The 12,106-nt window shown below is 35.0% G+C and overlaps 1 non-coding gene across 1 annotated transcript; it reads right to left on the reverse strand.

Annotated features, from left to right (window-relative positions):
* Nucleotides 1–3,872: 3,872 nt before the first annotated feature.
* Nucleotides 3,873–4,028, reverse strand: LOC127213645 (U1 spliceosomal RNA). The gene has a single exon (XR_007833664.1). It is a non-coding gene; the product is annotated as a U1 spliceosomal RNA (small nuclear RNA).
* Between the last annotated feature and the right edge of the window lie 8,078 nt (nt 4,029–12,106).

Genomic DNA, 12,106 nt, shown 5'->3' on the forward strand with positions numbered 1-12,106 from the left:
TGTGTTTTCCTTACAAAGTCATTTGGGGTGTATAGATGTGTATGAAACAATAAAATACATGATTTTTTTCCAGACAAATATTGTTTCCTTCTACAAGTAATAAAATAATCATTAAAAGTAACCAAAAGTGTATATTGAGAGAGTAACTTCCATGTTTACCTACTTCCTCAAGTTTTATTTCAAAGTTACTATTATGACTCCAGATGCGATACTTTTTAGTGTTTTTCTTCTTTATAGAATAAAACTAGTTACACACTACCTAGTGTACACTTATATTGAGTGTAATTTAACTGAACATTTTTTTTTTGTATGTCTATGTTACCTTCCTTCTGATAGCACATCAGATAATACAAACTTGGTGTGTTAAAATTGTGAATGTATTATTTAATGTTGTGAATTTTATACATTTAAATTTTTCCTCACTGAGATAATGTGAAGATATTAAAGGGAACTGCCTGAGATTTATTTCATTTTGCTTTAGTTTGTCTGAGTTTATCTGGTCTCCTTTGCTCAGAGCCACCATCTATCTTCAAAGCTAGCAGAAGCCGGTTGACTCTCACCTGGTTCATTAATAATGTGACATCAGTCTTCTATATCTCTGCTTCACAGTTTCAGAATTCCTTTGATGACTGTTACACCATCTATACGATCAGTGTATTGTCTTAGTTCCTAAACACAATGCAGGAACCTGAATTCAATACATAACCTGATGCTATAGAAAATATAGGATTTGGAAGGTGGTACATAACATATCCTGTAATTCAATTTGCTTATCTACAATTATGAATAATCTGCTTTCCCAGATATACAGTTAAATAGATATCCACCTACATTGACATGTACGCACATGCACATGTAAATAAATATACAAGTATTGTTTAGAAGGTATGCACATGTATTGCTCAATTGTACAGAGTGCTTGAGTCAGAAATCATAAATTAATCAACATATATCAAGTTTTATTGTACTTTATAATCTTGTTTCTTTATATTCTTTTATGCTTATATTTGACATAACAATTTTATTTAATAAGGCAAATATGAACATATATTACTAATAGTTATCCATATAGTAAATATTTTCAAAATGTTATTCTTTTTGAAATACTCTTTCATTATCAACTTCTATTTCAACTAATATGTAATAAAAGCAGTATTTAATTCAAAATCCTCCAATTTTCCACTGATGTGGTTGTGAGGATTGCCAATCATAAGTGTCTCCTCTCATCAGTCAGGCTGATTCAGATGACTTGTTTAGATCTGACACTAAAAGAAAAGTGTCTTGTAATTTTTTTCCCACTAGCTCCTGGTGCCCAAGAGAGAGCACAAAACACTTTTATATGATCCATGAGATATGCCAGTGACTCTGGATTTTTAATAGTTAGATAAATGTGAGAAGACAGCAGCAGAAGCAAGCTATGACTTTTGCTTGGACACCTTAGGGATAATATTTATATCTTACTCAGAAACATTATTACAGACTGTTTTTATCAAAAGATTCCTGTAGAAGATATCATCCAGAAAAAAAAAGTTTCTCTACTTTCAATTTGCCTTGGCTTATTAATTATTTTTTCCATCTTTCCTATTATATAAAGAATTAAATAATACATAAAGTATTAGCTATTGCAATTCAAGATGTGTGTGTAAAGAGTACAGGTTTTCCTCCCGCCGCCTGTCTTGTCCCGCTGCCGCCACGCCAGCCCCAATTAACACACAGAGACTCTGTATTTGATATAATTCTGTTGGCCCATTATTTGTTTCTTATTGGCTAGCTCTGCCTTAATTATTAACCCATTTCTGCTGATCTATGTATTTCTCTTACCAGGGACCTGGCTGGCATTCTGCTTTCTCCAGACTCTCCATCTTGGCTCCTCTTTCCTACTTCCTCTCTCCTCCTTGTCTCCTAGTCCCTCCTATCTCCTTTCCTATTGGCCAACATTGCTTTATTCATTAACCAGTATGAGAACATATACAGAATGACATCTCCCATCATGTGTGACTCTAATACATTATACATATTTTTAATATTCTTTAACTAATACACATTTTTTACAATTTTGTTATTATGTATGTGCAAATAAAATAATGGATTAATCTAGTCAACAATGGTAGTGGCAACTAAATTAAGGGCAATCACTACACAACACAATTATGTAGTAGGGTATGCCTGGGTTTTATATCCATAGATGTGAATGAAACTGGAGGGCTGTTAGAAGACTTTCAAGATATGGTTAGGCATTCTAAAAATACTTGGGCTTTTGCCCATATTTTATTATATATTATTGTATGCTAATCTGCTCTCAACACTTCTTACCACTAATTTCCTTCCAAAAACTGCCTTTTCAGGTGGCCCACTTTAAAAATTGATTGATTGAAGAGTGCCTGAATGACCCTTTCCCTTAGATGGTAAAAGCAATGAGAAACATATTTTGTTCTAATCTCTCCGTGAAACTGAACACAATTTACCTATTATGTGAATTTGTATACCATCTCCTTTGTTCTAGCCCCCTTCATATCCAACTCACTGTTTTACAGAGTCATGTCCACAGGTCTACTCTTCTTAATGAGATCCAGTATGTTTGAGTTTGCAGTAGAACTCTGATTGAAATTCCTCTCAATTTTCATATCATCTACCACAGGAATAGCATATGATTTGACATTTTATGTCCTGGTAGTGCTATTATTAATGTAGTTCTTGCTCAATACTATGCTTCATGTCTCCCTTTATTCTGTCCTGTCATCCTGGGATGTCTTATTCCTGTGTTTGGTACTATTATCAAGGTGACCTTTTCAGACTGATTCCTTCACTCTTTGAAAAGTCTCCTTTTCAATTCTTGAACTTAAGGGTGGCACCATTTGTTCTTAGGTAGTTTCCTAGAATGTCTCCAAGGTGATTATACTCAGCAGTAAGAATGCTGTAGAAACCTCCATGTGGCTTCCTAGGAACACTATATTGAAGTGATTAAGAGAATCACATTGCAGGTCATAATGTTGAAGTTCTACTTCAGCCACTCATTAGCAATCCAGATGGGGGATATATTTACTTTTATAGCACATGAATCTCATTTTATGTTCATAAATTGGTAAGTGATTTATAGTAGAGTTGGTTTATGGATGAATTTAAATAATGTATATAGGTTTACAAAATTGATAACTAATTTATGGAGTGTCTTAAAATGTAGGTAGAAAAATAAAGAGCATAATTATCTAGATATAGAACTGAGTAACTAGAAAAAAGGGAGGGTTTGTTAACTTTAATCATATGAAAACATAATGGATGATTGGAGAAAGAATTGGAATAATGAGGTAATATCTAGAATTCAAACATGACTGTCTGGTTTAAAAGTGAAAGTATGGTAATTTAATACTCAAGTAAGCTCTAAGAGAGAAAATTAGGAGATAAAAATAGCTCCTGAATATTTCTGTTGATCATAAGATGTCCAAGGTCTGCATCTTGCAATAAGACATTGCAGAGAACAGATGGACTCAGACAGAGACAAAATTAAGCTCATGAGGCCAATTGGCATAAATTTCACTACAAAATATTACATGTCATCCTGTCTTCTACTAGAACCGATAGAGCTGAACTGAAAGTACAAACAGCTCCTTGTGCTATAAAATACACTAGGCTCTTTATTTGATCCTGCCATTAACTGAGGTCTGATGGCCCATCTTTCATTTAACTTCTCACTGTAACTTTGCTTTTGCTGAACCCACAGAAATTTGTTGGCAGTCAACAGCTGTAGTTCCTTTGGATTTCACGAAGAACAAAACCTAGGGACATTTATGTTAGTGAGGCCATATTCTGGAGCACAAATGAACATCTGCAAGTACCAGATTGTTCATCGTCCTCCCTCCCCCGCAGGGGAGACAGAGCAGAGAGCGCGAACGCAGAACTCCACTACCACAAATTATGAGGTCGAGTTTCCACATTTGTGGAAATTGCTGGGGTCAGCACATCTGAAGTGCAATGGCCAACCTGGGAAAACCATCTTCAAGTTCATTGTTTCTCTCCTTCCAGTTAAGCATTCAGATTGATCATCTTAAAGTCCAACAATCATATGGCTTCCATTGGACTTTGCAGATCCAGAAGTTAGTCAGCAGTGATGAGAAGAGTTAGAGCAGCAGTGCTTAATTAGAGATATCTCCTCCCCAACATTCCAATTTTTCCTGTACCAAATCTGAAGCTCATATAAATGTGGGCTTGAATATGACTAGATTTCTTTCCTGATGCACTCAGGTTGCAAGAATATCTTTTCTCTGATCCTCACCTTCATATTCATTGGCATGTTGGAATGGTGAATGAAACTAGATTGATGGAACTCTTGAAATGCTGATTGGTGCTTTCTTTCAAACTGATAGTGCTTTTCCTCTGAAAATCCTCCAATGAAAGCAGAATAAAATCTGTCTTCTATGTTTCTTGTTTTCTAACCTTATCCCTAACTGAAATGCTAAATTCATCTCAGTCATATAAATAAAACACAGTCATGTTGAATATCTCAGGTGTGACAGTGTAGCCCCACAGATGCTGGAGATTTTACCTACAGAGGAATGTTTTACTTTGAAAATAAATACGATATAAGGCTCTTTTTTTCACATTCTTCTTTTAACTATACCTAAAACCTAGATAGTCTATGACCACTCTACTGCTTCAAGTGTACATTATCTACTAACCAAAGAAAAGTCAATATGGGTCTACCAGTTAATGAGAAAAATAGGAGTCTGGTTCCTTCGTTTCCCAAATATATTGCTGTTTCTTTGAAGGTTATTTATTAAGAAAATGTTATTATAAAGATACTTATTTAGTCTGTAGTTAGGAATCATGGTGATTTGGCAAAAAGGTGTTTTTAGGTTCTCCTTTAAGAACCTCGAGTACACTAGCATGTGTTGTCTGCTAGGTTTCAAGAGTCAGGGATAATTACCCTTATGTGGAGCTAAACTTCAGTCTAACTATGAAACTATTGATTAACAGCAAGATGTGAGTGCCGTTATTGTACACTTTGGGTTTCTTTCCATACTGGTCATGTAAGCATAGGTCTCACTCCTCAGCACAGACATTTCTCTTAGCAAGAGAACCAGAAAATTGCAGTAGATGAAACTTCAGAGAATATGTGATTCCATTGTACCAAGCTCTCACTTATTCATCTAAAACACAACTCATGCACCCAAGAGTCAAGAAGCATGTTAAAGAAGCAATGGATAGATTGCAAGAACTAGAGAATCTGGATATCTGAAGTGAAATAGCATGTCCTAGAAATGCCAGAGAGACTACACACATGAAGTCCCAACAATATGACTACAAGACCTGTAATAAAACAACACTAAAAGACATGCTAGAAATCTCATGAGACAGCAGTCAAAACACTACATGCCACTAAGCAATGAAGCAAGTGGAAAAAGTAGATTTCACAAAGGAAGAGCTCTGTAATTAACTAACCACTATTAAGTGGTCAGCCATGAAAACATATATACAAGTAACATTTGCTCTGTGTGTGTGTGTGTGTGTGTGTGTGTGTGTGTGTGTGTGTGTGTGCGCGCGCACGCGTGCGCACATGCATTGTTTGTGTGTATTCAATAATTAAAGAAAATGAAAAAAGAAGCCAGGTGCCATCAATTGGAGAGATCAAAGGCCAGCAAGATATATGATTGGTTAGAGCAGGGAAATGACAGGGTAAATTTATGTAATTACGTGTTAATTTTAAAAAGTAAAAACAAAACATGAAGATACATTGCTTATCATTTTTTCCTCAATGGAAAACGGTAATTATTTATTTGGTGATGATGTTGTGCATGGGGACAGTACCAAAGTAGGTATAAAATTCTAATTGACAAATAATTTTTAGAAACTGAGTGCTATCAACTTCCAGTACAATCAGAGAGTATGGAACCTGGGTCCCAAGGGTCCAAAAATCTTTTCAAACTGTCTTGCCTCCCTATCAAGGCACTGGTTCTACAAATTTTCCTTAACCATGCTAACAGTTTTTGCTGTCCTAAATTCCATGTGGTACAGGTTGATTCTGGTGAAACACTAGCCCTCATGTAAGCATCACCAAATTTACTTAAACATGTAGCACATAAAATGAAGAGCAAATAAGCAAAGCATCATCAGATTAAAGCTGAGTGTGAAAGGATTTTCTTGTAACCTGGAAATCTGAGCAGAAGCTACTAAGAGATAATTCATTTTCTTGCCAGGTGACCTCCAGCTGTAGGTTCCCAAGGCCTTGATTTGGTGTGCCCAGAAATAATCTGCCAGCCACACAGCTGTCCCAGTTCAACGTGGAGAAAACAAGACAGCCATCCTTTTCTGTAGATGCTTCCTTTCCCCTCTAGGCAGTCAATAACATTTGCTTCTTAGGTTGTCAGATACTCCCTTAAAAACGGGCCTTGTGGCTTCAGGAGAAGCCCAAGTTTGACGTACTGGGAACTTAAATTATGAAACCAAGAGCAAGCAGTGAGAGGGGGAACAGTGATGGGAGGCAAAGCGAATGTGCAGAGTGTGTAGGACTATGGGCAATTCTTGGTCTGTGAGTTGTTAATCACAAGACACTTAAGGCAAGTCTTTCTTAGTAAATATTATCTATAATAAGAAGTGCTTGAAGGAATAGCTGAGTCTATCTGATAACAGCAGAAAAGTCAATTGATACAAATAAATGTTATTTAGTGGAAATGCAAAGTTTACTTAGAAGAAAGATGGTAAGGTAGTAAAACATGTTTAAAGGTCTCCTCAAACTAAATCTAAACCGTTTCTTTAATTGTACAAAATATACTTTGCTGATAGCTGTAAAGTTATATATGCAAATATAAAAACAATTTAGGAGAAAGGTAACACTCAACATTAAACTACTGGAGCTGAAATAAATTTAGTACATCAAATAACTGCAAGGAACTGCTGTTGTATCAGAGTGCCTCAAAAATCCATTAAGCTATTTAAAGACAGTTCATTTCTTTAAGTGCACAGAGAAGGATGGATACACAATAGAAAAACTAGGTAAGGCCATTGCAATCATTTTCAAATGCCATTTTTATTTCTAAATAGATTGAGGTCTGTATAACAGATTGTGTTCAGAGACTATGAAGACATCTATTATATCCTCTTAGCTGATAAGATTAAGGATATTCCTTAGAATAGAAAGAATATTATTGAAAAGATTTTGGAAACACTTAAAAGTTAAAAATGTATTGATGTCGAAATTCTGTGCACCTTACTATGACATGTTTTATTGGTTGAGCCCTCAGTTTTTTGTATTATTATTTTGAAAATAATGTTTAAAGCAATACCTCATGGTAAAGAAGATTGAGAAGGAATTGCTCCTCTTCTATTTTGTGAAGTTACAGCCAGGGAACAGGCTGAAGTCAGAAGTGATGTATGGAGGTTGTGTATTAGGTGCAGGAGAATGGCTTTCCCTTATGAAAGACATCAAAAACAGAGGAACATTAGTTCAATCACCAAGGTGACCTCTTGATCCATTTTTCTCTTCATGAACATTCTCCAATGTAGCAAGCACAATATGACTGTGGCTGTGGCAATTTAAATGTTGTGAGACAACTGGGAAATAATGAGTCTTTCTAAGTTAAATTCATCAGTAAAAATGACTTGAGTATGTAAAGCTGAAGTTTAAGTTTTAAAAGAAATTATTTGGTTATATCTCATCCAGTGTGTCATAAACTTAACATTTCTGTGGAAAAAAAATAACATAGACCATTGGAAGCCAGACTGAGCCATGCAAGACACTAAAAGAAGCTGAAAGGACAGAAGCCACTAGTGAGTGACGGGAATTTATTAATGGCAGACCCCTATGGTGCTGTTAGGCTACAGGTAACTCAGGAAAAAAATAAATATGGCAATGTGGTGATAATGGAGCTTCACATAGGGAAAACTCAAAATATTGCTGCCAATTTTACCTTCATATTTTAGAAAGCTTTATATACTGGGAAACTCAAAATACTATTGCCAATTTTATCAGGAATTGAGTATGAACCCATACTGAACTCATTAAGAAGAAACTATTCATCAACACTTAAAGAAAGAGCAAGTCAGGCCCAATGCCATCTGTGATTCATGGCTCATTCATTACCAGTGTCAAAACCAGTAACACCTACCTATGCCATGATGAGTAAATGTTTCTTTCAACATTTACAATCCTTTCAACTTAGACTACAAAAGAAAGATTGGCATGACAGTTAACACAATGAAGTAATCTGAACAGTTCACTGACATTGCCCATTCTTCTTTTGAACCTGTGATTTTCTTGCATTGAGTCAGACACTGTTGATATGGAGGACATTGACCTTTAAGACCTCTTCCAGCTCTGAAAATTTATAATTCACCGGTACACAAAATGCATGACCCTCTGTTCTTCATATGTCCTCATCAGAATATGTTTTCTCTCTGCCAAACTGAAGGCTGAAATCATAATCATATGGGCAGCCCCAACCAAGGTGTCCCCAGAGAATTTGCCCATCACAGAAACAGCTGTCCTCCTGACTATATAAAGTGGCTTAAATAGTTCCGTTTAAACATTTTATTTATGCACTCAGGTGCCTCATCAGCTAAAGGGTGTGTGGTAAATCCCTATGGACAGGAGGGTTGGGAGATTTTTTGTTTGTTTGTTTGTTTACACTTAATATAACATGCTAAATCAGTTCATCCCTTTATTGACATTAAAGTGAGAGGAAAAGAGGTTTCAGTTTTCATTTCATGTCTCCTAAGTGTTAAAGACAACACATAATATACTAAGAAAATAAGATTTGTAGGCAATTTCTTTGAGTGGTAACTCAGTCTCCACGTCAATCAGTTAATATTGAATGACTTATTTAGACTCTCTGACTCATATTTCTCCTTTATTACTTGAAAAGGCATAATTGTTATCTCAAAGAGTTATATGAAAAGTTGGAAACTACTTCATAAGCATAGTTAGCTTGTGCCTCCTGAAGTATCTGCAAATAATTGTTTCCTTTGCTGATGTGACTCATGTGCAGCAGCTACTTCACTAGATCATCTGATTATTAAAATAAATCAGATGTCTACTTATATGAAACAAAATGGAGAATCATTAGAAATGAAATTTCAAAGCAATTTTAGGGGTATTGTCAACTTGCATTGTATTTTTTCTTTTTTTTGGATACTGTACGTATATAATTCATCACAAGCTTTTGATATTAACACTGTATAAATAATATACACCACTAGTAAGCAAACAATCTCACCTTTATGTAATCTAATAGCTGTGGGACATAATATTTCCACTTGACTGTTGAAAACTATTTAAAAAAATTAAGTCATTAGTAAACATCAAGTGGTAGATAGGTTAGAAGTACACAGATTTTGCTAAAGACTGTTTTGAGCAATTGCTCATCTATCAACAATACATATCATTATACATTATAATGTGATTGTTCTTTTATTAAATAAACATCAGCCTTTTTGAAAAAAACTGACAAAATTACAAGATTAAAAATTCCCAGTATGTAGTAGGTCTGGTGGTGTGTACTGATGAAGCATTTTTTAAAATTAGTTCTTTAAAAGTATGGAAATGGAAAAATGTTCTACCTAGTTTTCAATTAATGTATTTTGAATCTTAACATTTGTTTCCAATTACCTATTTCAACTAAACTTGCATTTTCTGTACAGGGTAGGTTTTATTCATTTATTTTTTAATGCTATTTGAAAGAAACTTGCTATTTTAACTGTTCTGTCATTATTATAGAAACAATAGTTAAGTATTTAGAACCTAACATCATTTGTGAATTACTAAAGTTACTGACCACTATTCAATGAAAAAAAAAGATCCCACAAATGTTGTGCAGTAGAAATATGTTCTGTTTCCTGCTTTGCTTTTATTCTATTGAACAGAACACAGAATCAAATAGAAAACCAGAGTAAAAAAAACCTGCCTCATCTAAGAAGGTTATTATATTGTAGTAAATTTTCTCCTTTTCCTGTTGTCTTTCTGGCCAATGAAAACTCACATACATCATTATACATTAAGGAGAGTGTGTGAGTTTGCAAAGCTTGTTAATAGTAAGTACTTTCTTACTTTGAAATCAAGTAACATTTGATTTTTCCTCCTTCCCTGTGCTTTTGACACATCCCTGTCACTTGGTAGGAGAATATTTGAATAGGAACGTCTCCAAAACTAGCTTCCCATTTTTTATTTTCTATTCTGTTTGACATAGTGAACATCTCCCCCCTTTTACTGAAATCAGCAGTGAGAGGGATCTGATACAAGAAAGTCTTTTAACAATTTAAAATGACCCCTGTCACAATCTTGTCAGCTACATGAGACGTTAATCTTGCAGGTCTACAGAAATCTTTTATGACAAATTTGCTAGAAACACTTCTGGAAATTCCTGTTTATAAAACCTCAAGAGCATGGGTCATTAGGAAATATTTGCTAACCCACTTGTTCCCTAGTGATGGCCAGAAAAAAGTGGGGCATGATTTTTCAACCATTGTCTCTCAAACACAATTTTGTTGGCTTGGCCATTCTTTGACAATTAATTTCTTTCTGATCTTGTTTTACTTATTTCATACCATACTTTGAGTAATCCACTCTTTTTTCCCTCAAGACAAGATATCTTTGTGTGGTCTGGCGGTCCTGGAACTCATTCTGCAGGCCAGGACTGTCCAAAAAATCAGAGATCTACCTGTCTCTACCTATGGGTGCAGGTGTTACAGGAGTATACCACTACACATAGCTGGAACATTTTCTTTAAAACAAATAGTTATCTCCATTCCAATTATTCTTTCAATGGTATCATTGATATGACTGTAGTGAATATTGAGATTATCTCAAAGGGTTGCCTCTGATCTTTCACTTGAAAACCTTTAAGAGCCATGCAGTCTTAGACAACGTCAATATTCTCTCAAAATCTCAGGCATAAACTATATGTTCAATAAATTGTGATATATCCAATCTCCATGTCTGATCAAAATTACAAATGTCCTTCTGATTATCTTGTTTTGAAAATACATAACATTTCACAGAGTTAACATGAGATAATGTTGTCATTAGATTATTAGTTTTTCTATGGTAATTCAAAAAAGGGATCATTTCAAATTTATGTGTTGGTTGTATCAATTACATTTACAACAGCATACCTGATCACACAGCAAAAAAAAAAAAAAAAAAAAAAAAAAAAAAAAAAAATTCAAGAAAGCAGAGTTTGTTCTGGCTCACTGTTTAAAGACACAGTCAATTATGGTGTTAAACCCATCATGGCAATCATGGCAGTCGATGGGTGTAAGGAGAGGATCATAAGGTTGCTGCCTTATATCTTGGAAGAAATGAAAGGGGAATCTAAGAAAAAAATCTTGCCCTCATACCCATTGACTCTGTAATCTGCATTTATGGCTGTCTTTTGTTAAAAGGTAAATCTTCTTGGGAGTACTACTACAAACCTCTCTTCCAGGCTTCTGTAACTCCAGCTAAATAGACAATAAATATTAGTCATTCCAATCCTTTATCTCTCTATTTCTAAGTCTGGAATAGTAAGATTATAGTCAACTGACTGGATATTGACTTAAATGTAGGTAGCAATATTTTTATCTCTAAATGATAAGTAGGGAGGGAAAATGGCAGTAGGGTTAAAGGATGGAGTGCATAGACAGACAAGTAATATTGATAGGAATTTGGGGGGAGGGTTAATGGAAAGGCAGTGCTGTGGAAACTTACTAAAATATATGGTGATTTTAATGAAGTGTCCAAATAAGGGGGAAATAGTGTCCCAACTGACCTTCTTGACCCCAGATGAAGCTTCCAGTATCAGGACTGATTAATTTAAATTGAGGTGTTGGCCAAAGGGTCTCATGGAAATCTCCAAACAACCAAAGCTGTTGCCTAGATCATAGGTTGCTCTCCACAAACTGACAGAAAGCTCCATTGATAAATACAACACCCATACAACTCGTTGACTGTAGAGAGGTTGAGTTTGTGACTATATATAGCCATTGCCCCTATATCCTGTGTCTTTGTTACAAGAAGATAGTTTTCAGATCACTTAAAAAGAGATTTTTTTTTCCTCTTTTTCTATAGCGCTGTTCTGCTGGCATAATATGCTAAACCAACGATTGCAGAAAACTTGAACTAATCAATGTCTGATTTTAT

Source organism: Phodopus roborovskii, unplaced genomic scaffold, assembly GCF_943737965.1.
Source record: "Phodopus roborovskii unplaced genomic scaffold, PHOROB, whole genome shotgun sequence".
In the NCBI taxonomy this organism is placed as follows: domain Eukaryota; kingdom Metazoa; phylum Chordata; class Mammalia; order Rodentia; family Cricetidae; genus Phodopus; species Phodopus roborovskii.